At 49.0% G+C, this 27,575-nt stretch overlaps 1 protein-coding gene across 5 annotated transcripts in view; it reads right to left on the bottom strand.

The window, feature by feature from the left end:
* The window catches only part of MYPT-75D (Myosin phosphatase targeting subunit 75D), a 410,236-nt gene that overhangs the window by 94,815 nt on the left and 287,846 nt on the right, over positions 1–27,575 (bottom strand). For all 5 annotated transcript variants that reach the window (XR_010562827.1, XR_010562826.1, XR_010562829.2 and 2 more), the window contains one exon: positions 10,254–10,364. The gene's annotated coding sequence lies outside the window, so the exon portion shown is untranslated. The remainder of the gene's footprint in view (positions 1–10,253; positions 10,365–27,575) is intronic.

The raw sequence follows: 27,575 nt of genomic DNA, 5'->3' as shown, positions 1-27,575 counted from the left end.
TGACTGTAAAAAAAATAATTGAATTAACAAAATTATTTCCGCCCTAAGAAAATATGCGAATGAATGTTCGGTGCTAACTACACTCGAACTAAATATTGCACGAATTACCTCTGTAGCATTCACGAAGTATCAAAACTACGTCACGAACTTGGAAGTCGCAAAACTACAATACTGAGGTCTGGACTCTACAATCCTACGATACATTAACATTTATCGCAGAGATGGCAAATGTTCGTGTTTAATCACGGGACGACTTTAAATAATTTGATAAAGAAATCTAAGATCTTAGCGAAGTATATGCGCATGCCAGCCTAACTGTTCACAAAATAAAGCAAAATTTTGGTGCAACGCATTCTGGCCGCCGGTTGTCGCACACTAAAGCAAAACTCGTAATTTGACACAAGCTGTGGAAAAGAAAGAAAGAAAAGAAGAACAGACAAGCGATAAAACTACATTTCAAAACGGCGAGTTGTTGAGGCCGGTAAGCAGAGATCCAGTTACATAGGTTGTCAGGATTGGGGGCTCAATCCCATCGTCCGTGGTCCTTTGCCAAGATTGGAGTACGGCATGAATTCGGAGGTAGCTGGCCCATGCCGTCGTCCAACTTATTTACGCTGAGATCGTTGATGAAGTGAAGAACTGCTTCTCATCGAGAACGAGGAAAAGGGTTTATTTACAGAAATTAAATCAGTCTAACATGACTGCTTGAGAAAAAGAGTATTAGTCCAACAGGACTGCATGAGAGAAGTGACTCAGTCTAACATGACTGCTCAAGAGAAGTGTCCTCAGCATTCGCACAACCACAGTTTTTATACACCCGATCCGCCGGTCCTACGACGCGGCGACTGTTCGTTTACTCATCACCAACGCGCCGCTGCTCTGCAGAACAGTTTACGTACACAAAGGCAACCGCGCTCTGATGCCCGACGACGGCGTTGGCGGGTGCCGTTCCGGGAACTATCGTTGCCGATCGAGGGTCGCTCGTTGTTCCGTGCCACTCCGAACCGTGAGAAGCACAAAAATACGTCGTTCCCGCGGCAGCTTGTCCATGCGTGTCAAATCATCTCCGCGTTGGGGAACTCCGGAATCATTGTTCATGCACCGAACTAGTTCCGTCACAATGTCGAAGGGGCTGGAGGAAGGCGGCGGATTCCAGCGCAAAGGTCGCTTCTTTGAACGCCTCCCAGCTGCAGCGACGGAGAGGGAGAGGTGCGCGTCGTGTCGCCCTGTCGTAACTGTGTGGCAATCTTGTTTCGCAGCACGCCATTCTTGACAAGGTACGGTGGTCAGTGGTTAAATATTAGTTTTCATATCGCGGATGGCAGGGGCTGGGGAAGAGTAAAATGTTTGTGCGTGCGTGAGCGGGGGAAGTGGGGATATCGGTGTTCCTTTGGCCAACGCATACACGTTTGTTTGTCATTATACGGTTCGCAACCATTTATGCCCAGCCTTTTCCTTCTTTTCCTTCCCCATTCGTCATTGGCTCGCACGAAGCTGCACCCTCGCTATCGCTGGGATCGGCCACTCGCAGGGACATGTGACAAAAAATAACACAGCACGAGGATAATAATTCTCGCAAAATACGGGCCCGTTATTGCTGTCGCTCTCGTCATAGCAATTATTACAATCCTATGCGAAGTTACGCGCAAACGAGAAATGTTTCTTATCGGTTGTCAGCTTCCTCTGCGGAACGAATACGCGACATGGCCTTTTCTAACACTTCAGAGTTATCACCAGGACGGTGACAAACAGCACGGAAAGTAGGAGCTCCGAGAGAGGTAAAAAAAGAGCACGACACGCGCTGCCAACAACAGAGTGACATTGGGAGAAAACGATCCGCGCTCGTGTTGCATCGATTCCCGACGGTCCTGCTTCCATGTGCGCCCTGTCGTGCTTGACGATTTAACAGAGGAGGACAGGAACTATGAACGCCCGGTGACAGGAGAACCCGACCAGCGCACAAGTCCCGACAGCTCCGGCTCGCTCCACGTGTCAAAGTTACTGTGACAACTTCAAAAAACGAAAGAAAAAGAAACGCATGCTGAAAAACGAGGGGGCAGTTTCAAGAACGTCGACTCGCCACTTGAATTCACGTCTCGATCTCTCATCCGCCATTCCGAGTTCCGCGAGCTGGGCCACTGAAGGTTAAAGGCAAATGACGCGTGGCTATCTCTTTAGGAAGTTAAAATAGTAAGAGCGATATCCATTGTGTTAATTCAGCTACAAAACTGCAAGAAATACGCGCCTAATATTCTCGTTATTTTTTTATCTCTCGGTTTCGAGCCCCTGGGCTACTAGCATCGACAGCTCCCGGTACTGGTGCACCGCACTAAGTGCGTACAACGCAGGCGAAGTGGCCTGGAAGATTATATTAGACAGAGAGAGAGAGAGCAGAGAAATGCGAAGTGCGAACTGAGGAACAGAGATATCAGCAGCGGAAGTCATACCGGCAAGAAGAGAGAAAAAAGTCGCGCTGGGGAGGGAGGGGGGGGGGTCGAAGGCGGCTGGTTGCGAGATATCCAGAGACGGCTCGGTGTACGCGCGCCGGAAATGTACCGGGATGTCGTAGGCACGCGCCGAAATTTCGTGCGCGCCTGAGCCAACACCGAGCCGAACGACGCCGGCTGCTCTTTCCTCTGCGAGCAGGCGTCGGCCCATCGGTCGGCTTTCACTCGCCTGCGTCGGGCCAGCGATACCGACCGATCCGCTTGGGCGGCGACGGCAGAGTTGGAAAAGCGCGCCAAGACCCGGCCGGCGCAAACATTCGGGGACCAAGCAAGCGCGGCGGCTTGCAGCAGTGCAAACGGCCGCCGCATAAAACAATGTCAAAAGACACGACAGCGGCTCCTCGGCCCGCGCTGATGTGGCGCCACGCTGCCTCCAGCGTCTCGCTATAGACGCCGCGAGAGCACCGGGGGAGCAGCAAGACCGACAGGGAAAACAAGAAAGCGCGCCACGACGATGAAAAGCGCGCATTTTTTTTTTCTTTTCCTCGCGGCGCTCACACAAAGTGCCTCTTCATTTCCTTCTATATTTCTTTTTCCCTTTCGATAAAAGGAAGAAAACACTCCCGTTCGGATATCAGCTTTCACGGTAGGTGCATAAGCAAGCATACGCGCGCACACATAAAATGGGGTACTCAAAAGCAGAAAAAAAAGAGAGAAAAACTTGGGGGTTGCAGGAAACGCGACGAAACGGTAGCGAAATTCCCGATCACGTCATTCAGACATGTTGACGAGCTCAAGCGGAAGCCCTGGAGCGCCTACGCACACGAACTTGAGATCAGACATGCAGGAAGCGATAAACTTGATTCCCGAGTGCTTCCGAAGGGCTGGGTATAACATCCGGCACGCAGTATCGGGGCGAATGCAATGCCAAGTGCGGGAACAAGGTTCAGAACCGTGAGGCCGCGCAGGATGGAAAGGCTGTAGCAGCCTCCTCGTCCGGAAGAGCTTCGGCCAAACGAAGCCGACGAGCAGCGTTTGTAGTTTTACTTTCCGTGAACTACAGCGTATATTAAACAGACGCAGTAAATTACTCCGGCAACAGGTACCTACTACAAGGTCACCTTCTAAACGGGATACAATCAACGAGATAAGCGCAGTCGACATCAAAAGTTTGCGGGGAGCGAGCGTGTTTCGCGAAAACAAACAAAAAAAAAGGTTTTGCTCTCGCTCAGTTTGTGCGCCCGGCTATGGAAATATTCAGATCGCTCCCGAGATCTCGCGCCTCCATACACTTCTCACGCCGGCTGTACGTATTACATAGAGATGAAGGCGCAAGCAGATAAGAAAATATGCAGAAAACAAAGCCAACAAAATTGAACAAGAGGGAGGAGATAATTCACTGGGAAAAAGCAGGGAGGTTGACCTATAAGGTTAATTTCCCGTAGCCTGCTACTCTTATCAGAAGGCATGATGAGAAAAAGAGGTGCACGAGGAGTGATTACGAGGATAGGCATATAGTAGGGTGCGATCACGCGAGAATCCCCGATCGCCTGCAAAGGGGTTCGTTCACGGTCTTGAATATAGACCTGTGTTAATTGAACAAAAGTTGCACAGAACTATTATGCAGAAAACTAATGCTCACGGCGATGCACAGTGAACAATTTTTGACGAAGCCTAAAACACAGTACATTTACGACAATGAAATTACAGCGCATACCAAGTCAAGAGCCGAAGTTATATAAGTTATTATTCCGAGTTGGAAATCAATAGCCAGAGGTACCGTTTTAAGCTAAGAGTCAGATATGGAGGTCTTAACAGAACATTCCAAACTCAAATTAACGAAAAACTTACAAACGGGCAACGGCTGTTGCCATTAGTACAACGTAAGCAAATACACCAACATTTAATATAAGAGATCGCGTGTTCGAAGTATGTTTCGAAAATCGACACAGTGGTGCAGACACTAGAGCGCGTATCGCGGTGTCTTAAAGTGATGGCCCTGATGGCTCGATTTAGTATGTGTAGAAAAGATGAAACGCGTGAACAGTACGTAGGTCTCCCATCATGAAATAACGCCTAGTTCAAATAGCCATATCACGGCGAGGTATAAGGTGATTAATAGCCATGCACAAAGATTAAGGTGAGCTTCTAAATCACCTTTGTGCCATGGATGTCTTTCTATGCAAATAATTACCACGTAAATGGAGCTAAGTGGTTATCGATTAGGTCCACCAATAGAGAGCAATGATCACTCAGCAAGAGATCACAAGAATTAAGATATGCGGGTGACGTAAGCGAACCTGAAGCTGGTTCCGAGCTCACGGCCCTGAATAAGCTTAAACTTCGCAAACCGTCATTATTACGTCAGAAAGGTCGCGCTTCAATATCGAAACAGATCCCGACATTATTATGAGAGCTTAGTAGAACGACAACTTAGCTTACTTTTAAGAATAACTTAGGGTTGTGTGTGTTAATTTTCATAATCATCTTTGCTCTGTGCTCTATGACATGCTGAGAATAGATCTAGAGCAAATTCTGGGTGTTTTACATAACATGAACCAGCGTTTTTAAAAAGTGTGACTGTGAGCGTGAGCGGCAGGAATTGACCTCTTCTGTAGCGCTAATTAACAAAACGCCGTTCAATGAAAAAGTGTTACTGGGCCTTCGACCGGAGATATCAATGAGGCAAGCCACCAAGGCTCGCTTAAAATAGTTAACACAGGCCTATATTCAAGGCGGCCTTTTCTCAAGATGCTGCCCGTCCTTATTAGTGGCCCTCACTCCCTTATTTTTCCACCTATTCATTTTCTACTTGAGCAGAGTAGCACACAATGGAGCACTCTCTGCGTTTGCTCAATACGTTATCTGCCCCCCCCCCCTTCTCTCTCTCTCTCTCTCTAACCCTCAACAAATCCTCGATTCATATACATTCCAGCAATGGTGTTCTGCATAATTATTTTATGACTACGTGCGGCCTGAAGAACAAACAGGCATAATTCAGTGCAGCTTATCAGTAGCGTCGAGTTGTACAAAATACGTTTGTGTTCTTTTCCTGCAGTTACTGTTCGATTGTGCAAATGATACTGAACCACGGTTCGAACTGATTTGAACCGTATTTTTTTTTTCGCTCCGAAGTTAAACTGGAACTCAACCACTTTGGGCAAACCGAAAGGGAAACAGGAACAAGAAAAAAGTTTGGGTTCGACACTCTGGCTGTCGCGCACCCGTGCTACGCAATGGGACGCACGCGGCGATCATCTCAAAGAGGTAGTTGGCGCTGGCGCAATGCAAGTATACCACGTGCGACGGTGATCGAACTGCTGAGCTGGCAGACCGAGGTTCGATCCCACCATCGGGCGCGCAATTCAAGTTTTAAGTGTGAGCTGTCAAAAAATTAAACTCTGGCGCTTTACGCGCCAAAACCATGGTATGACTATGAGGCACACCGTAGTGGCGGACGCCTGATTAATTCTAAGCACCTGGGGTTCTTTAACGTGCGCCCGATGCACGGTACACGGGGTGCTTTATTTTTTTTTTTTTGTATTTCGCCCCCGTCGAAAACGCTGCCGGCACTGAACCCCGCGCCCCCTCGGGCTCAGCAGCGCTATACGCCATAGCCACTATAAGCCACCGCGGCGCGTGTGCGTGCTTACGAGGGTTCCATATTATGCTGGACGTCGTCGTGGTCGATGCCTCTGTTAACGACGGGCGGGCACGTGCACTTCGCGCCTCGAAAATGTGCAAAAGTGAGAGCCCCGCAGTCCAGACACACAGGTGCCCTGGAAACGTCACTTTAAAACGAGCCTCCCAAGGCACTCCTAAAATGAGCCAGACTATGGACGACAAGCTCGCGAGCTTCAATAGAACGGAGACTAGACGCGCTTGAGGTTTACGGCTACACTACGTAAAAGCAAGGCAAAAGTAGCTGTGCGATCGTCTACCGTCTGTTGTGGCGAACATCGTTGTCATAGGCGAAGAGGCAGCAACACAGCCACGCATTGGCCAATACGAGTTCCAAACGCTTTCAGGCTTTCGCTGCTGCGCGTTGGCGCGACGGCCAGACAATGGCTGCACGATTTCGTCGAATATCATGTTCCCCTAAATACGTGGAAGAAGCTTCGTCAAAAATAAGAAACAGTGACAGCGGCAGTTTGCCAACTCCTCCTTAATTCCCTTCCCCTCCACTCACTTTTTTTTTCTTCACGTCGAACCTCAACAACGTCATCTTTTTTCGTCACCTCTACATGTGTCACTGCGTTTGCGAGACTACAGTATCGTCCGCAAGCCTCAACGCTCTGCACTCGTCGGCATTCAGCTGCAGCCAGACTGAGCTTCAGCCTCAATCTTGTGGTCAACGTATACGCCGACCACCGCAGATCTGCGACGTCCAAGAGCTGGTTGGCTCCGGCGAGGAGAGCAGTACACTTTTGAGACGAATTGTACTAAAATACGTGTTATTCCGTTCGCGAGCCATTTAAATTGCAGAATGGAAGCGCCTGATTTAATTACGATTTCCTCTGCTGATAAAGTCCCGCTTGTTAGAGAAATAAAAGAAATTCCAGAAGAGCAACATGGCGGTTTGAATAGTGGCGCGGAACCATTCGCTACTTCGCCTCCGGCTGCGTGCACGTGCGCATCTATGCGTGCGGAAAATGTTGCACAAAATGAAGTTTTCGCATCGCCCGATGAGTGATCCTCCACGAGTGACGAGGCGCGCGTGCGTTGGAGCAATTGCGCCTGCGCGAACGACATCGAGCGGTACTGAAGACGTTCTAATGCATATGCTTGAATGGTGCGCATTACTGCTGTCGCTCAAAACTTACGTTATTTCTATCTGGCCCGATATCTGCATGTGCAGACAGACAAAGCTAGCGAAGCATGACGTTGTTGAGTAATTACTGAACGAAGAGCATGCTCGGCGCGAATACGGAAGTACACAGTAAGAGAAACACATAAAACAACACAGGTACGCTCCTTCTGTCTTATGTCAACAAGCTATTAACAACAACTTTTTGTCGACAAGCGCACCTGCTATCATGTTTGTTCCTCTCAGTGCATTCGTCCTATATTGTGCTCAACATGCCCCCCATTCAAGACTACGACAAACTAGGTCAATTTGACGTCCGCCTGTGCAGCAAGAGTTGGCCTGAATTCGGCAAAACGCTTAATTCGTTTAGCGTGTTTCTGCACGTCTATAGCGGATACAGCGCAGGTTCCCCGAGGAGAAACCTCTGGAACGCATTTGCCCAACTCATTTACGTCGCTGGGGAAGCGAATTAGATTACCTGATGATGCGTTGCTGGCGTGTGCGCTTCGTAGACGCCTATGGTCCACGCATATTCCCTTACACTGGGCCATCAACTCACTGCTTCCGCACGTCGACAACAAGCCCAATCGGCAACAATGAAGATTATTCATAAAGAAGCTATGACCGTGAGATACCTGTCATCTATGCATACGAGCTCTACGGTGAGCCAGAAATACTTTGCCGCTGCTTAAATTACTCTGAAAAGACTAACAAACATTTGGTAACTAACGTTCTTATTAACTTGAGGGCAGCTGTTTATATGGAGAACTCGTAGAGCGTCGCAATTTATGAAATACCCTTTTTAGAAATAAAAGAAATCACAAGTATTCTGAGATATTCATCATCGAAATTTAGGCCAAATCCAGTCAATATCGAGTCTGGGAGCGTCCCGCTGCGCGCCAGACGACAACGCCCCATGAAAAAAAAGAAGTGCGGGGCGAAGGGTGAACGACAGCATGCCGCAGCAAATCCTGACCCGACACACAACGGCACATGCTTGCCAGGCAAAGCGCACCGTATCAGAAGGTGACGCGACTGGCCGCAATGTTCAGTTTAAACAGAGAGTTATAGCTCTGCGGGTTTACGGGCCAACCGGCCCAGTTGGGACGCCATTGCGCGTGTGCCGTAACGCTGGGGCGGCCAGCGTGTGTTTACAGAGCGGGCCGCTCGCTCGCTGGTCTCGTCTCCCCCCCAGCAGAGCGCGCGCAGCGGACCAGCGTTTTTGAGCAACAAGCATGGCGACCACCCGCAAGAACGGCGGAATGTCGTCAGCGTCGTCTTCAAACGCGGCGTTGGCTCGCCTGCAGGCGAAAAAGCCTTAGAGGTGTTTCACCACTTAAGAGGACTTCTGCATCCTGCGAGAGGTTTCAGCAACGAGGCCGTATCATGACGATTTGAGGTGGATGACCGCGATCGAGTACCTGAAGCGAGCGTGCTGATCTTTTTCACAAAAAGCCCAACCTTGTTCGACAGATGGCGCAGCAAAGTGCTCCGCTTTACTCCGCTTGAATTCGCTCGACCGAGCCAGGAATCGCTGAGCTAAAACGCTTCGCGCGGCGCTCCACTGCCGTCTCCGCTCGCCCGCTGGGCCCGTAAACCCGCTCAGCTATTGAATAGTTGTGGCTCAGCGAGCCAGCGTAGACGCCACTGCGCATGCTGTATCGTGCACGCGCACTGGCGTCTACGCTGGCCCGCTGAGCTACAAAACACCTCGCGTTCGTCGTCACGGGGCGTTTCGCTCTGAAATGTTAGCGCGGCCACCTTCCCTGCGCACCCGCGGCGCTCGGTCTCGATATTGCCTGGATTTACCGTTGAAATTCAATGATAAATTTGCGATCTTCCAGATCCTTAAAAAACGAGCGCACATTGAAACGTGACTGCCTTCAAATTCGCCATTTAAACAATTGCCCCTAAGGCACTAATAGTACTAAGTGAAGTAAGTATGCTTTGTTTCTACAAAACAATATAGTATTATTACGAAGGGAAAGTAGGGACAAAAAGCTATGCTCGTGGTAGCTTGACCAGCTGCTACTGTAGTACTAGTAAAAGAAAAGGAGCTGCAGAGCTGATATACAGTTTTTCTACTTGCTTACAATTCAAGCACCACAACTGACCATGCATAAACATCACAGATTAGAAAAAGCAAAGCGAGATGAAAAAAAAAATCAAGCACAACATTTCAATGCACTTTCTATAAAATTTCGACGGAAGTTCATAAACACTGTCAATATAAATGTAATTAATAAATTCTTGTTAATTAGTATTTTCAGAGTAACTTTAGCAGCGGTGAAGTGTCTCGGCGTCGCCGTAGAGCTGGTGGTGGTGGTGGTGGTGAATTGTAGCAACAGGCGGGTTTAGCCTGGCGAACAAGGCCGGCAATTGCTCCGCCCGAGCGTCTCGCACAGTACCGCTGAAGGGCTTCACCATGTGTCCATCAAACCAGTCTCTCTTAAGAACTCGATGAGGAGACGTGAAGTTTCTTTTCGGGCTATAACTGATCCCGCGGGAAATATAAGGTGGTGCAGGCGCGCATGCGGAAGGTTCTTGCTTTGCAGATTCTTTAGGAGAGTGTCTCTTTCATCTTGGAATTGCTGGCCGTAGAGCTCGTACGCGAGGATGACACACGCCTCACGGTCGTAGCGTTTCTATATATAAAAAAAAATCTGGATTGTGTAAAAAGAAAAAAAAAATCTGGATTGTGTAAAAAGAAAAAAAAACAGCCTGTATAAGTAAATGTTGTGGATGTGTCACGCTCGTTGCAGTGCAACATGCAGGACGTTGCGGTCAAGACAAAAAACGATAAGCGAACTCTAGATTGAAAACTAAATCACACACAAAAAAAAAATCCGCATTTCCACATTCGATGTGCAGTCGAACAAGCAACGCCAGTTCCGGCATCTGGGATAATCAACAACGCTTCACGATGCGTCAGGATGCTGCATCAAACAATGCTTATCGCAGCCAGAACTGGTTCCACGCGCGAGGAGCGCAACACTCACCGAATACGACAGCAGCGGCCTCAAATCAGACGACGCGGCGGCGGGAGGCGCGGGCCCCGCAGGATGCGACCGCCAGGGAGTGGGCTCATTTTGGACGTCCGGCGCTCACACCTGCAAGAGGAAGCGTCTCATCAGCCCCACAGTGCGGCACGTTCCCCGAGCGCGAGCGTAACCCAAGAACAGATCACGTAAAACGAAACACGCTTGCATGCACGCAGCAAGACTATGAGCAGGCAACCTCGGCGAAGCGAGGTAAGCGCAGAACGAGCAGCACAGCCGTTTGATACACGAGCGAACAATCGAAGTAACAATTTGCGAGGACCTGACACATTCTTCACTTTCTAACATATAGTCACATACACAGCTAGTATACGGAAGTGATTGCTTTACTTATGAGAGAAAAAAGCAAGGAAAGGAAATTACTGCTAACCACACTCCTAACTTTCATGACTAGACACATGATCGACTGGCAGTCAGCGGTGGGGGTAGGGGCGGCAAATGCTTGGTAGAAATAATAGAGTGAAAGAATGAAGCTATCTACATGTCGAACAACGCAACTACATCAGAGTGTATCCATAGTGCACTGGTAATGTCCCTTCGTCGAAAGTGTTTGTCAACCGGACCCGCACACCGGAACCGTTCAGTACAAGCGTTCACGTAGGGCAACCGGGTTGCGAGGCCCCGATTGCTCGCAATTATCACAAAGTTAATGGAAAAGGGCTCGCGAACGTAACGTCGCGCGGGCGCGTGCGAGCGCGTGCTTACGACACGGCAACGTCTCCTGAACGTGATGCAAAGTGCCTGCAAGGCGTCCGTCACAGCGTGCCAGATATTGACGGTTCCAAAAGAGATCGCCGATTGGGCACGACACCGCGCTTCAGTTTCTCCACAGTGATTCCCATTCAGGTGTGCCCCGAGTGTGTCTATAGTGTTCACATAACCCACTCGTACGAGACCACTCCCATATGTTCCGTGTGCGCGAACGGCGCGCTCTGCTACCGACAGCGAACTATGCACTCAAGTTTGCTTCAATGACAGCAGCAAAGTTAGGCGAAAGCATCGGCGGTGAAGTATAAACAGAAAGGCAGCAACGCCACGCTGGAACAATCTCTTAATGAACGGTTAAAGAAGGACGTTCGGTCAGAACAGCGTTCTAATTAACACGCGCCGCCACATGAAACAGTTTGCTCTGCGCATTGCAGGATGTAACCCTTTGCGCAGAGGCACGCGAAAGACGTCGCAAGAGAACTCCGCGGCGAAGCGGAAATGTCAAGCGCTGCAAGATGAATTACGTGTTCTGTATAGGAGAGATAGCGACCGCACTGTCAGAAACGTCAACAGTCTCGAGGAGGTCACTAACATTTTCGCGCAAATTAATTCGGCCAACAAGCAGAAGGCAGCGCTCCGGCAAAACCACCAACCGCATGTTACGAAAGTTCAGACGTAATTTGGCCTGTGGATACACTTGAAAACAGGGATAAGTCGAAACATAAGAATGTGGTCATCGCATTAGCTATTTTGCTAGACTTCTGCCTTCAAATATGTCGAAAATAACAAATGTTATGGCGGTTATACTCTGCTAATTGTCTTACGTCCTAATTACTGCAGGCTGCAGATCACCTAGTACCATTACCACCATTAAATACAGTCAAAATTTGATCTACGTACCAACTGTACTTTGTTTACTCAGGGGTCATGTTTCAATATACAAATACATTTTCTATAGCGCATGCGCCCCGTTTTCCACTATCTGAGGCACCGGCTGAAAAGTACGAAGCCCCGCGAGAAAAACAGAAAAAAAAAATCATCTCCACCCCATCCAATCACTTCTTTTGAACCATGCGAAACACTACCCGCACAAGATACGGCGGCCCTTTCACTGCGAGTCCTGCTCTGCGGCTAGCGACAGCGCGAAATGGAGCTGAGCCCCAAAGGAAGAGCGGCAGGGCGCCCGGAGCTAGACTCTCCTCTGTCAAAGCGGCGACTGCGACCGAGTGATCGCTATTACCATAATAAAATATCAGCAACGAAGGAGACAACGGAGAGAGGGCACCGAGTTAACGAATGCGTCCACGCGGAACCAAAGAGGGAAACTTCCGCGAGTTCGTCGGCAGTCTGAACTCTCGACGACAGAACGTGTAATCGGAGATGACACGGCATGCAATCACGACAGCAAAGGCAGGAGATAGCCAGCAACATCCAAGCACTGCCCTCTGTAAAGGGGCTCCAGAACTGGGAAGGAGGGACGGCGTGAAAGTTAGAAGTGAACAAGACGAAGAGCGCCGGGCGCACGGCGGTAACAAGGGAAAATTTGTAGCAGCGAAGCAGCGCCGCCATCTCCCCCTTCACCTCCCTTTTTTGTTCCTCTCTTTATTTCAGAGCAGAATTGTTGGAGCGAGCAGCCCAGCAAAAGGGACTAACTTCTGGCGGGTCGTAATTAATGCGAGGCCGGCAATCAACGGGGCAGGGAGCCAGCAAAGGGCCAGTCCGCAGGACGACAAATGGGATGGCCCGTTCCCAAAGAAAGTTTAAAAATTTCAGAAAGCAAAGCTGAAAACGGCGAGTCCGTACCTCGTAAATGACAATGACAATGATGACAATGATGTTTATTTTTGCATCAGTACATGACGTATAAAGTACATGACATGAAATAGTGCGGCGCTGTGCACTGGAAGACAGCAGCGAAGAGCAGAAGCGACGCCATGTGACGAAGAGCGGTGCAGCGAGCACAGTTGAACTGCCACCCATGGCAAAGCCAACGCTGGGCACAGGCGGCGGCGGTGACCGTAAACGCGCGCAAATGCCCACCAGCGTTGCTATTTTGGACGCTATCAAATTCCGCCATGCTGGAGTTCTGAGCCAATCAGAGAGACCGTACGTAGCAACCCTGTCAGCCAATCAGAGCTGACAAGATATCGAATTTGACAATATCGCGCAATTTGGCAATGTCCAGACAGTATACCCCGGAGAACGGGAGGGACGCGAAAGTCATATATCGAGACAATCGTCACTACGGCACATCATCTGCAGTGCTTCCAAAAACACACGTCACTACGCGGGCCCTTCCATGTCAACAAGTGATCATATCCGAATCCCTGGATCTCGTTCTCGAATGTTAGCATTTCGCAATCGCCAGATCGGCGCGACGCACGATAGCGCAGTTACGGAAAATAATTCTTACACAGCTTCACCCTATACTCTCTTACATCATCACATCCATGTGCAACATCGTCGATATACTGGGTGTTTCAGCGAACACTTCCAACATTTTTATTGCGATGGCAATTATATGGACACTCAAAGCACATTTCTGCCATCGTTGTCGCCGTGATGTTGCGTATAAAGTCCAAACACGATAACACAGTCGCCGCGCGCCGTATACGTGCAAGCTTGTGAGGGTCAGCCTACGATCGCGGCTCAATCTGGCGCGCGCGAGGGAGGAAGGCGGGGTGGATGCGCACCGTCCTCTTCTGCGTGCGAAGCAAGGGGGGTCTATTCCGCCGTATATAACCGCAATAACCCAGCAAGGGGTTATTCTATTAGCCGTATCTTCAAAAAGATCTGCGCTTTCGACAAAGTGCGGGCCCGCGCGGGCCTCATCTTCAAAACGATCTGCGATGTGCACATGTATATATTGGCGGCGAGCTCCACCACTGGAAAAGCTGGCGCCGCCGTCGGCGTGACGTGGCATGAGGAATCACGTGGACACCGCGGCCGCGTCGGAAGCGACGAAGCGAGCTGGAAACGAACGTTTAAAGACCCAGCTGCGCTGCGGTTCTGAATAAGTGGTGTGGCTTTAACGCCCTGGGTGTCTGCTTGACAACATTTGAAAGTACTGTAATAGGTAGTGGCAGCCTTTGGAGGCGTGCAGCATGGTAGGCTCGGTGCCGCTGTGCCGGACGTGCGCAACGGAGCCCGGTGGCAGCCTTATTCACACGTAGCCGCAGGACAAGGAGTTGCGTGAAGCTTGGCTCGCGAAACGTGGATCCAGCAGACAGCCATCGGCTGCAACTCGGGTATGCAGCAAGCACAGCCGCGAGGAAGATTTCTGCTACAGCGCCGGGACTGCGATGTTCGGTGAGTAGCAGAAAACGCGTACTGAGACGCTCGCCCGCGCCCGCTGCCCGGCTAATGTCATGACGGTTTGGTCTATGAACTTGTTGATGCTAGATACTGGCAAGTTCACTGGAACGGAAAGGGAGCGGTAAGACGGACATTAAAAAAAGGCATGGCATATGGTCATGTTTGTGTTATGAATTAATGCACTGGATTAAGAATAAGAAGCAGAGGGAAATCGCACGCTGAGAAGACCGATAAACATACACTGCGGCGCAACTTGGGAAATATTGAAATGTCCAAGAATTTAGAAGACAAAAAAAGATTGAATTCTCGCGACGGCACATCGCAGTTGCCGTAGGCGTCGAAGTCTCTATAACGAAACTATTTTGAACCGTTCTGATAGCGTCCACGCAACAATGGTTGCTAGTGTACTGTCAAATGCTCATATGCTGCGGCCTATAGCTCACGGCACGGTGCGAAAGCGCGTTCACAGCGAAAGCAAAACATTGTGCGCGGACATGCATGCAGACGCGCAGTCGGTCGCTGCGAACTCGTGCGATCACTGCATTGAGGCTTCATTCTGTTACGCTCCATTTCGTTATACAGACAACCCACTATAAGAACATATTTAACATAGTTTCAGCATTTGCCTATCTTTCATGCAAGAAGCCGGTTCGGGAGACTCCATCGCAGCGACCGCGCGCAGTGGCGTTGACTGTATTCGGTAAAGAGATAGCGTCTGTAAACGATTCCGCGCTTCAGTTTGCCCAAGATTATTATGTCGACAGCCAAAACTTCCCTCGTTTTGAGAGTACTTACATGAATGTCCAGGAGGGCTGCCGAGTGGTGTGTTTATTGAACGCCCTAAGTGAAACCTATGAGGAGCGCGCTGCGTGATAATACTACGCAAGGGAGGCGCTTCCGACAGATGGCGACTCCGTAAGTCCTCGCCCCCAATAAAGCATGCGCGAGTGCCTGTAGTTTCGTATGCCCTGTGCATTCGACGCTCAGTTCGCGTTGAAGCGAGAGACACGAAGGCGAATTCGCTCGCGATAGCTATAATTAAGTTAAAACTTAACGAATACTTGTTATTAGTTAATTATGCATTTATTTTATTTTTAAGTAATGTCGGCCTTTTCGCGTAGACCAGCTCATGGACTAAAATTGTGCTATCAGCCACAGGCAAATTTAAAAAGTGTTTGAAAGTGTTCGCTGGAACCCCCAGTATAACGGAATAATCATGTAACTGCAGCGGCAACGAGCGGTTCGCGAGAAAAAGAGGCGCTTTATTTTGCGGAACAACCGAATAGAACTCGTCTATGTGAACGTCGAACATGCACAGATACGAGGAAAGTTCTGTTAAGTAAATGCCGCTTCTTAATGCCAAGTGAACAAGCCTGCTCAGCTACGTTCCAAAAACGAACCGAGTGGCTTATCATAGTACCTGCGTCTTTTGGCGTGCGTGTACGCTACTTTGCGTTTTCGTTATACCAAATCTCACCAGTTTGTGTACAGTGGAGCGGCTGGAAACACGCCAGCGTAGACCTATAAGTGGTTGCTAGAATGTGTAGATAAGAGCGCCGACGAGCTGTAGCGACACCTTGCAATAGTGCGTTTAATCAAAGTACGCAAAGCGTTCATTACTACGAGGGCGAATAAGAAAGTCATTGCCCCTATTTTTTATTAGCAAGAATAAGGTATATGCAAGTAATTAGAGATATACGTACTATTCTACGCACCTTAAACTTTTTCCACATAGTCCCCACACCAGTGCAGACACGTGTCCCATCGCAGCACTAAATTTGTCCAATCGCAGTCGTCAAACAGCAACGCACATCGCTTCCCCGAAAGCTCATTGTCGTGCAAGTCTTCACGGCCTTTTGCGAACTCACGATACCACCACCTCACGCTTCTCAAAGCGAGACACCCTTCCCCATACGTGGGCTGCACTTCCCTGTGGATTTCGATGGGCGCTCGTCCCTTGCACCATAGAAAACGAATCGCACTTCGTTGCTCGTATGCCGAGGACGTGTGACGCACAACCGCCACCTTCGGATGCGTTGGATGGACGTTCCCTTTGGAACGGGGCAGTGGGTTGTGCCACCAAGCTCTTGCTATTATACTGCCTAGCGCCGTGCCGCGGAGCTACCAGTAGATAAGGCCAGGCCGGTCCAAGAAAGGTCCACCGCTGGGAATGGATCATTTACAGTCGTAATTTGGCTAAAAACAAAACAAAAAAGAGGGGCAAAGGCTTTCTGATTCGCCTTGTCATGATCAATTGCGCTCCGCTTAGCTGCTGGCGTAAGACGGAAGCAGAGAGAAACAGAGCAGATGAGGTATTTTCTACCTAGATCCCTCCACAGCAACCCATACATTCAGAGAACGGAATAGAAAAATCGTGCAACACAAAAATGTCTCTAGAGCGTTCCAGTTAATTACACCGTCGCAGAATGTCACCACGAGCGCTGCAGTCATATATATGTCCCTCGGTGCTCTGGTATTAATGGGATTCTGGTGCATAAGCACGTCTCTGCTACGCTAAAGGTCTGTAACAAGCCATTTCCATTTTTCCACTTATCACCGCAAGTGGCTCCGACATGAAGTGAATGCCTGTTGGCCGCCCGTATGCCAGATAATTATCACGGCAAATGCATACTTACTACAATGTGTCGCTTGTTGAAATGTACATGCCATATGGCGTCTGCCATCGACGACTGCGACTGTATACATACGGTGCTGAAACACCGGCTCTGCAGGCCTGGACTCTTACGCAAAAAAACAATGGCGCGATGCATCGAAGGCAAGAAAAGGAGGAGGGGTCAATAGCTAACGAAATTGCCCGCTGCAAAAATATGTTGAAACGAAGGATCTGCAATTTCGATACTGCCCAGCTATAGGGCCAGCATAGCCAGTCAGTTCGCAGAAATCGCTGCCACTGTGCAATGGAGCGGCGAGTCCCTGAAATGCCTTTATCATTCAAAGAGCTTTTTTTTCCTTTTTCGTTTTCGCCATAGATCTTATGATTACAAAACCAACTTTCGCAATGCTGTCAGCTGCCTACGACGTCAACGATACTGTCGCAATTGGGTGAAGAACTAAAAAAGCTCCGGCGCACTATAGCCGCCGGAAACAGCCCGAAGAATGCAAGAACGTTTATACGACTTAAAGGCCAAAAACAAACGTAACACTTTTATATCGAAGGAAGACTTCCGCAGCTGCATTTCAAAGGACATTATATTTCGACGAGAAAATAAGAAGTGGCTGCGACTGCGTATGCGAACACGTCAGTTTCACAGCTTGATATACATATACCGGGTGTTTCTACGGAGACGAAGTAATATTTTAAAATAGCCGCTTTGAAATAATAGGACGGTTCCTTCGGATACATGCTGTCAGGGATTGCTAACATGGGCTGACGGGTGATACGTGGTAATTAGTTGCTAATTAACAAACATTTATTAATTAACTTTTAAAATTTTATTTCAGCGGGCTCATCGTAGGAGGTAAATTGACGCGAGCTCTCCGTATAAGCCATATCAACTTTTGGATCTAGAAAATTGCAATTACCCGCAGAGCTGTGGCACGACGAAATTCGGCTATGAGAGCGCGCGAGACCGAAACTGGGAAGCCGCAGCGAGCGCAAAGCCGTGCCCCACGAGGAGACGCTCTGCTTACGGCTGCTGACGGCTGACGGCCCAATCTGATTGAATACGTGCGTCGTCGGTCTGACAAGTTTGCATTGCTGCGAGTCCACATCTACTCTGTTGTCTTCAACACATTATGTATACGTATACGTTCGTCGTCGCCGCATAGTGCTCTGCACGGCGAATACGACACTTGTAGTAATGCCTAAATACCGCACCCGTCGTTGTATTCACATCCAACGAACTTCAGGAGACCGAACATCGACTTCTGTGAACCTGAACAGAGGCCAGAATGTACCCACACTGAAAGCTGCCACAACGTTTCCGAGTGTACCCATGTTGAGCAACGACTACTAATGGTTTATACCTGTTTAAAAAACGCTTGCTGGTTCTCTGCGCGGTAAACGTCACAGAATTGACGAATGACTGTCACAGCTGCGAAAAACGACCCGCACACAGTTATGTCTGATTAAACGCTGCTAGTATCGCATGCACTGACAAATCGAAGTTCCAGATTGGATAGCACCTCGAAAACTGGCTCAAAAACAACGGAAAGACTTAAGTTCAAATCGGGCAAAAAGAAAAAGATAACCCGGCCAATGTTTATATCCCAAATAGAACGAATAGTACTACAATTATGCATGTACTGTTTTAGCAAGCAAAAGCAGAGTAACGCTATACTTTAAAACTTGGAAATATTTGAAAGGGTAATATTTTGGCGGCCGCGTGGCGCAACCAGAGGTAGTTTTATTTTCTGAGCAACGCTAGGTCGATGAGTTAGTTAACCGTCGATTATCCCATAGCCAAACCAGCTGCCTAACGGACTCACCTAGCCGCCAAATGTATTATACGTAGTATTGCAAATACACGCACGCACACGCGGACACACACGCACAGTAAGGATCCTACCCTAACTCCACCTCCCTAGGCAATAGAGCCATCCTGCGCAATGAAGTTTTACTCACTGACACAGTCAGGAATTAAAACGTGCCATGCCATCATACACGCTTGTGACTCTGGTGCGCATCTATGTGAAGAAGACACACCTATCAAATTGGCGAAGGCTTTCCTACAGAACTCTTTATTAACAGGGACATATTCCGCTTGTACTATATTCCGTGAACTAAGAGAAAATTAGGTCAGGCATGTCCTCCGAGAACGGCAAGATTTCTTGGAAATTAACACAAAAACAGTGATCGCAGCGCATACACTGTAAACGGAAATAACTCCGACGTGGGAGTATAACGCTTGTCCTCTAGCGACCCCCCGGTTCGGAGTTTATTATGCTCCGTATGATCGGAGTAGAATTTTTACTCCGTGCGAGCGGAATTTTCGCGTGGAATTATGGAGGTATTTTTTCTATCTTTTCTTTCTTTTTTGCTTTGCAATGGACGGAGTTTTTTTGAGGTGCAACGGGAGTATAAAAAGAGGCATCGCGTCAGTTTGCGCGAACATCTTTACATACAGAGGCTGCTGGTCAAATTTCGAAATATGCACACGAGACCGCGTCAAATTCGACGAAACAAGTCAATGAAAGCACATATATCATGACATACATAAACATTTCAGAAACGCCCAATGCAGAAACTTGAAAGACATCCCACGTACACGCGATACCCAAGAGGCAACGGTGCCAGTATATATAGCCACGATACTGTGTGCCTCTAAACCGCCTAGGGAGCAGCTGTGCTTCTTTCAGAATTACGACTCCCATGCTCGTTCATACGAGATGTGCCTCTCTGATATTAACAGAATACCTTAATCAACACAAAACTGTTAATTCAGAATAGTGAGAGAAAAAAGTTAATGGCATAAATTTTCACAATTAGCATGCTATTCTGAGTGCTGGTGCGACTTCGCACACTGCCGGCGTTCGCGGCCAAAAAGTAGTGCGTTAGTTACAGTAAGCAAGAAAAATGTAAGTGCGTCTGCTTCATAGCAAAATTAAATTTTTGCGATATAGTGGTAGCGTAGCAACAAATTATTACGTGTGAGCATGACCCGCAGCAGCCGACGTAACACCGAAAAATGCGCAGTCATACATATTATACACCGCACTACTTGCTCCGCGTCCAAGCAATATCTCTCGGTTGTGAAAAGGAGCTACATAGCTGATCTGTCGAGTGAATGCCTAAACTCGGAGCGAGCAGGCATGCGTCTAAATCAGTGTCTCGGATAGAGCGTAATGTTAATGGAATATTGGAAGCAATGACGTGACCAAAACCTATATGCACGATAACAATTCGATGCACATCGCTCAATAAGATGCTTTATTTACAGTACGCACACTTATGTCCTACCGTTTTTCTTCGGGTGAAAATATCCGTTCGCAGATACATAAAAACAGTTGCTTGCACTCCGATCTTTCTCACTGGCAACACAGCACCGCAACGAACTTGGGGTACGTCATACATGTGCGACTAGCACGGACGTCGTCGCTCGAACAGTGGCTGCTGTTGCCATTGCTACGCGGTCCTTTCAAACATTACACCAGACGTTGTCAGCATGTACCCAAAAGGACATAAAAGTCGCATTTCACGTACTGAACAACACAAGCCAGGGTCACGCAGCACGAAAACACAGTCAGAACCTGAGCCGACATCACGAGCCAGTGAGCAGCTTCGAGGTATACCTAAGCCTTTTTCCGCACTTGAAAACGTTGCTCTTGCATTCATCCTTGTCAGCAAAGTGATCAGAGCAAACGTACTTGAAGCTGAGAAACAGCGAGCTTCAGGCGTGCCTATAACACTTTCTGGAAGGAAATACGGGAAACAAATTGACGAAACGCTGTGACGGAACGACACTTCACAGATGTAAACAAACCGTCAGCCATGAGCACTGCCGACTCCGCCGAATGCGCCCGGTCGCTGGTGAGGCGCACAGCCTCATGGGAAGCGCCACGTGACCAAGCTCTTTCGGCGGAGGGGAGTTTTTAAAACTCCCTGTCGGAGTTTCACGGGAGAACAAGATTTTTAAGCGGAGTAAAATCGCGTCATGTCGCCCTAATACTCCCGCAGCCAGCCAGCGGAGTGAAACGAGGGAATGGCGCTGTTTTGCTCCCATACATCGGAGAAAATACTTGAGGAGGGGAGGTTTTAGGGTACATCACCTGTTAAAAACTCCCAGGTGGGTTTATTTTCGTTTACAATGTAGCGTCTGTGTTGTTTTGTTAGATAGGGGGATTGTGAAGAGGAAAAAGGCGCTATTTTCTGCAACCTTTAAGGGAGCACGGTTCAGCATCTGCATGTGTTTTAACTAACTGTATGCGCGTGCCCACTGCCCTACACACAGACAGGCAGACAGACAAAGCTCACCGAAGAGGGAGCCTACGTGCAGCTGAATAAAGAATAACAAAAAAATGTGCTCATTGAACTACAGGCACACACACACACACAAAATATGAACTTGCAGACTTGTCAGCCGTCCTCCAGACAGAACTCGGTGCAGGCTGCGTTGCATTGGCGAACGAGTGACTCGCAAAGCAGGTGTGTACGCTGCCGGTTCTCAGCGCCGAGCGCGAGTCAAAAGAAGCAGAGCAGCTGCGAAAACCCACAAAGGCCGCGTCTTGGACGCAGGGCACTGTTGAAAAAAACCATCAATCCGGAAATGAGCCGAACGAGGGAGATGGCGCAATGGCCACTGCGTATACGGCGCGCACGCACATGATTGCGGATCGAAGCTTCGAGCAGAGAAATGGTGGCAAAAGCTCGCAGCCATGGCGGCGTGCGGCACGCATTAGCGCCGACGTTATGCGTATCGAACACCTTGGCCGCGCGCTCGCCTTTGCGGCTCGACACATGTGCACATACGCCTGGGATGGGTGGCGCCATCGGCCACGCCCGAGAACCCGGTCCGGAAAGAAAGAACGCCCTCTGAGCCGGAAATCTGCAAGTCGTGAATCGTCACCTACTAGATAGACTTGCAAATGCGGCTCGACATTTGCAAGTCCGGCCAGCCCTATATGAACGCACAGGATTTTGAGACACACTGACTGGGCCGAGAGAACAAAGAAACCGAGACCAATTGAGCGCGCTTCGCGAGGTCGCACAAGTGAGCCCAACTTCACTCCTGTGGCGCGCTAGCTTGCTTACGCGCGCGGCCTATACATTCCGCTCGCAGGCGTTAGCGCTAGCGAGTAGCGAATTTCATCGAAGCACCACGTGTTCTGGACAGCGCCACCATCGCTAGTGAAACGTTTTGTGCGCAAAACTGGGCAATCGGAGCGCGTCACCTGCTGCCAATTCAAAGCCCGTTCTTCCGACTCGTCTGAATCACGATGACCAGCACAGCGTTATATCAAGAACTGAATTCTTGATTTTTACGTGCCAAAACCACCATCTGATTACGAGGCGCCGCACGCAGTAGTAGGGCTCTCCGGATTAATTTTGTTAACCTGGGGCACTTCGACGTGCACCTAAATCGAAGTACGCGAACGTTCTTGCACATAGCCCACATCGATATACGCGGCCGCCGCGGCCGGGATTGACCACGCGTGCTTATAGTAGCGCAACGCCACAGCCATATGGGCTACCGCGTCCGGTCTAGTATTTCATTGCTTACTGCGCTGTGTAAGCGAAAAAGTTAAAGTGCACGCGCCAATCTTTTGCGCGTGCATAAAGCTTCGGTCAGTTTAATATCAATGGGATTAACCAGCGTCTACAAAGGAGGCGAAGCGCATATACTTAGATGAAAAGGCACGAAATACAAGACGAAAAAGGGCGGGGGGACAAGGGACTGACTTTAGTAAAAAGAAAGCATAGAAATGAAAAGAATCAGGTTCATTCATCCTTATACATGAGGATTAAAACAGTCTACCCAGCTTACAGCTAAGGCATCAAAGACGGGCACAAAGGACGTCGGCTAGCGCGAAATGACTGCTCGCGAAAGACGGCCTTGCGCAAGATGGTTCAAAAAAAATAATAAACAGGAAACCCTCCATTCACACATCCGATTTGCATGTGGGCACGGGCTGTCTCAATGCTTTATATCAGCGTGAACTCGGCAGCTGACAGCATGAAAACGGTTCAGAGTAAATCGTCACTATGATACAGAAAGCGCTGTATTGAGGCTGACCGAAACTGCCGGCGCCTGCGAGTCGCGGACCCATGCTGAGCGCCCGCGGCCATCAAGCCGGCCACCAACATGCCCGCCGGTTCCGGAAATCACAGACCGGCCCGGAGCGTGCTCTCGCAACCTGATGCGGACGTGCGCACGCAATATCCCACCGGTGTCGACAAGTGCCGACGCCGCAAGCCCCAAGGCAACCGCGGTGGAACAGCTCATCCGAACTCGAAAACTATTGTTTCCACACGACGATCCAAAGAAGCGTCGTCCTCCACGGACAAGTCTAACAGCCAAAAGCGACAATCGTGGCCAGTGTAATGCCGGGCGGAAATCACACGAACGGACGTGGCGAGGGGAGAAGGAAGGGGCGGGTCCGCTATACATCCAGTCGGCAAGGAGAAAACGGAGGAACCGCAGGAGACGTTATAAGGTGCGGACAAACGGAAGATAACTTCTGGCACGTGACTCTACTGTCGTCCGAACAAGGAGACCGCACAGCGGGCCCTCAACAACAAACGTCTATAGTGCGGCGGGGCGCTGCCCACATACTTGCTCAGAGCTGAGCCAATCAAGTGTACGTGCTCGTAGAATGCCAATCACGGGCAGGCGTGACGCCGCGCACCCAACCAGCGGGACCATCGCAGCGGCTACGCGCTTACTAAGCAGCTCGGGGCCTGCGGGCGCTGCAGCACATGCGGAAGGCACGAGAACCTCGGGAGAGCGCGCACGAGCACATACGCACACAAAAAGAGAAGCGCCACGTAAGTCGGCTCACGAACTCTGCGCACAGTCGTCTCTTCTTACCTCGCAGAAACACCGATTTTCAATCAGTGATAAACAATTCAAGACTTGTGCAGAAGAAGCCGTTTTATAACGACGCCATAGCTAATAGCGGACAACATTGCTTTTTCAAGGGTCTATAGCGGCATGCGGCCAAACGTATTCAAAACTTACAGAAACATCCGATGCACACGTCACCTACTATACAGAGGCTGCAGCACGCGAATTAAGACGTTCGTGCTAATGCGCGACCGTCGCTCCGCGATGTAGGCAACTAGCTCCCCCGCACGCACAAGTGCGCTGGGGCGAAGAATGCTTGAGGGGACTGCAGGGGGCCGTTCCCAGTTGGCAATGCTCTACTACGCAACGATGGCGCGAAGGAAGGCCGCCAATGCGTTCGCGAAAGAATATCCGACCAATGCTCAAATGGGTCTACCCTGAACGGCCTCGCGCCGCAAAGAAGTTCGCGCAGGTTTTGACGATCCATGTCGAGCCAGCCTCCTCAATAGTTTGGCAGGGCTTCGTCCCTCCCAACATAGAGCCATTGTAACGTTTAGTGCGGCATGTACCGATGCTAACCCAACATGCTTGTTAGCCCAGCAATACCGTCTATACACACGTCGCATCGTTTCACGACACAATATGAACGTGCCAAGTTCTACGAAGAGCGCAGGTCCTTCGCGAATGCACTTTTGAGATGTCTGGTTTTTGCAAAATTCTCAGTGGTTGTCAAATGTCAAAAAAGGACAGCAGTGAACGTCATAAGTGAGGGGGGGGGGAGGGGATGGATGCCACAGCGCAGCAAGCGCATACTGGGCGTACGCGCCACGGCTCGCTTCGTTAAAAAATAAGGAACCTAAAATAAAGTGGTAATTTTTGCCAACACGGTTTCATAGCAGTAAACAACAGAATGTATGCGGTAATCCCTAGCTACTATCATTAATAAACCAAAATTAACTTTTACTTATGCGGCATGTATACATTGCTGTGCCGCTTAACTTGTTTCCGCACTGCGAAAGAAAGAGGTGTCCAGCGAATAATTATGTTTTACGTACTTCAAGCCTGCACATGCCCACTAAAGTTATACATTAAAGGTTTATCCAATGACAGTATTAACGATTATTAACGTACGATCAGACAGCAAAGAATTCTCTTCCTTTAAGAACTTATAGACAGCTTCGTTGAAACAATGAGCCTATTTCGTCCCCCCGGTTTATCGGTAAGTGATAAGATAGCTTCAACGTAGTATTTTATCGTCTTTGCCCGTAGAGAAGGCGCATTTTCGGCCATGTCGGCGCGGTGTTTCCTTTCTCCTTCCCTAGTTCTCGGTGTCCATGCAGAGGTGGCCACGATATGAGCACATAATTTAGAGTGTTGGAGTAGTCGAGCGAACGTTCTCACCAAAGAAGTTAAACGTGTAGGTAATTTTCAGATGTCATTAAAACTGCATTTTCTTGACTTTCTCCTACGTTTATTACATTCATCACGTGCTTTTCTGGTGTCCTTTACTTGTAATTATGCCGTTTGCATCTTGAAGGTTTTTTGTATTGTATTCCCTCCTTTGATGTAACGTGCTTATTCTTGCTTAGTATACGTGTGTCTGTGCTACTGTATTGCTTTGCTTCCTCTACATAGTTTTATCATGGATCGCAGCTGGTCTAGAGCTAGAGATCCAAATGCATTTCTTCAAGTTTTTCTCTCTATTGTATGCAATAAATGAACTTCAATATATGCGCAAGAGCTGACCAGGAAACATTTTTTTAAATGTAAATCTTGGAGGCATTGTAACCGTTGGAATACGATTACGAAGTAAAATTTCCGAACTGAAGGAGCAGCGCGGGAAGGTAGGGAGAGCTGAATAAGAAACAGAAAAAAAAAATCGACGAAAGGATACGAAACGATACTATGTGCGAAAAAAGTCGACTCATTATGCAGGAGACGCGGAGCTCATCTGCTAGGCCATGTATTAGAGGGAAATAGAAAACCGCACAATTTACGGCTGCGTTTTGACAGGCGCCAAGCGCGAACTGTGGAAAATATGAGTGAATTTCCAGAGACACAGAGGGGCCGGACTTGAAAAAACACGCGGCGCGACAGAGAACAAAGCTGAACCGAGCTCGTCGAATGAAAAAGCCATCAACGATGTTTGAACGGACGCGGGAAACTGAAAAGAAAGAAAAAAACACACACCGTTTTCTGCCCAGAGGTATTACATTTGGAGCGGTTTTCCTTCATCACGTTCTTCCTCAGAATTCGCACTCCCCCCCACTCCCTATCCTTTTCTGCATGAGCACCGTCGCCCAGGCGCTGGCTCATTTTGAAACGTCGTCATCCATAAAGCGATACTTCTCACGCGAACGTGAATTCAGTCTCCCTGGTAAACGAAGCGCTACGCACCGTTTTTCCCATTCGAAACAAATTAGACGCATTAAGAATGAAAAAAAAAACAATGAAGGATGTCTTCACCTACACGAGACCCACCATATAGACAACGGGAGGGAAAAAAATACAAAGCGGGACGCAAAACAATGATAAATTGAAGACGGTAGCCTAAAGACCTGGCGCGCACACACGCACAGCTCCCTGAGGGGACTGCTGCCTCCGCGTTTGTAAAAAAAAAAGAAAGAAAAAAAAACGTCCAGCAGAGCGTAAGTCGACCGCACTCCACGAGAGGGAGGGAACCAGCGCCCGATGCTCGCGCCGCGGCAAAGAACAAACGCTCCTCGTCGCTTAATAAAGGCACGACACTCGGAGCGACCGTCGCTACCCGGGCGCTAGGCTAAGACGATCTCAATGGTTCGTTCTCCAGCAGGACGTGCGCCGAAGAAACATTCAGGTAAAAATAGAGAAGCCCGAGTACGCGTGGCGCTGGCAAAGACGGCAGCTGTTCTGAACGGCCGCGGAGTATCGCCAAAGCACGAGCGCCCAGACAATAGAACGGAGCGGGAGAGGGGACGCGCACCGGAGCTGCCCAAACGGCGCCAGCAGATAGATGCTGATGCCCCCCCAGCACGCACGCACGCACGCACGCACGCACGCACGCACGCACGCACACACGCACACACGCACACACACACACACAATCATTCTCCAAATGACGCATATACGATTTCAGCGGCGGCTATACATTACCCAAAGGGACTAACCCCTGACATGACTTGAGGGAGTACCGGGGCTGAGTAAATTCGAGCGTGTCAGCTTTACCGCAAATTTCTTACTGTTTGCGGTTTACCGGGAAAGGCGTAAGGCAGCAACAACTGGTAGCGACATCTTCTGAAGCAGATATTAATGAGAGCCCTCAAAGCTAATACTGCAGTGGCATACCATGTTGTATACTTCACTGCTAGTGTCCGACGAAAGCACCGGCGTCCCAATTACATTAATAACGAAAATGCTGTTTTATGCATCGAAGCACATCGAAGCACAAGCACACAACTGGAACACCAATGCATTTCGCCGAGTAACTTGAAAATTAATATCTCGAAACTGGTGCAGTCCAGAAAGTTCGTTCCAAAATGGATCCTGCTTGCGAACTTACTAGTTACAATTCGAAGATTAAGATATGTGCCATAAAATGATTAATTAAAAGTTAAGCAGCGCAATTATGCGAATTATTTCATTAAGAATTTCGATTTCTCGTAGAAGCAATGGCCGCCTCACCGAGTAATTTAGATCAAGGGCTAGAATTTTGGTATTTGTCGCAGGCAATCTTGAAAAATTTTATGCAAAAAAAAAAAATGAACACTGTAGTACGTATACACAACCCCCCCCCCCT

Source organism: Dermacentor albipictus, chromosome 1 (assembly GCF_038994185.2).
Source record: "Dermacentor albipictus isolate Rhodes 1998 colony chromosome 1, USDA_Dalb.pri_finalv2, whole genome shotgun sequence".
NCBI lineage: Eukaryota > Metazoa > Arthropoda > Arachnida > Ixodida > Ixodidae > Dermacentor > Dermacentor albipictus.
Note: the sequence above shows the minus strand (reverse complement) of the source record. Positions and strands in the feature narration are given on the sequence as shown.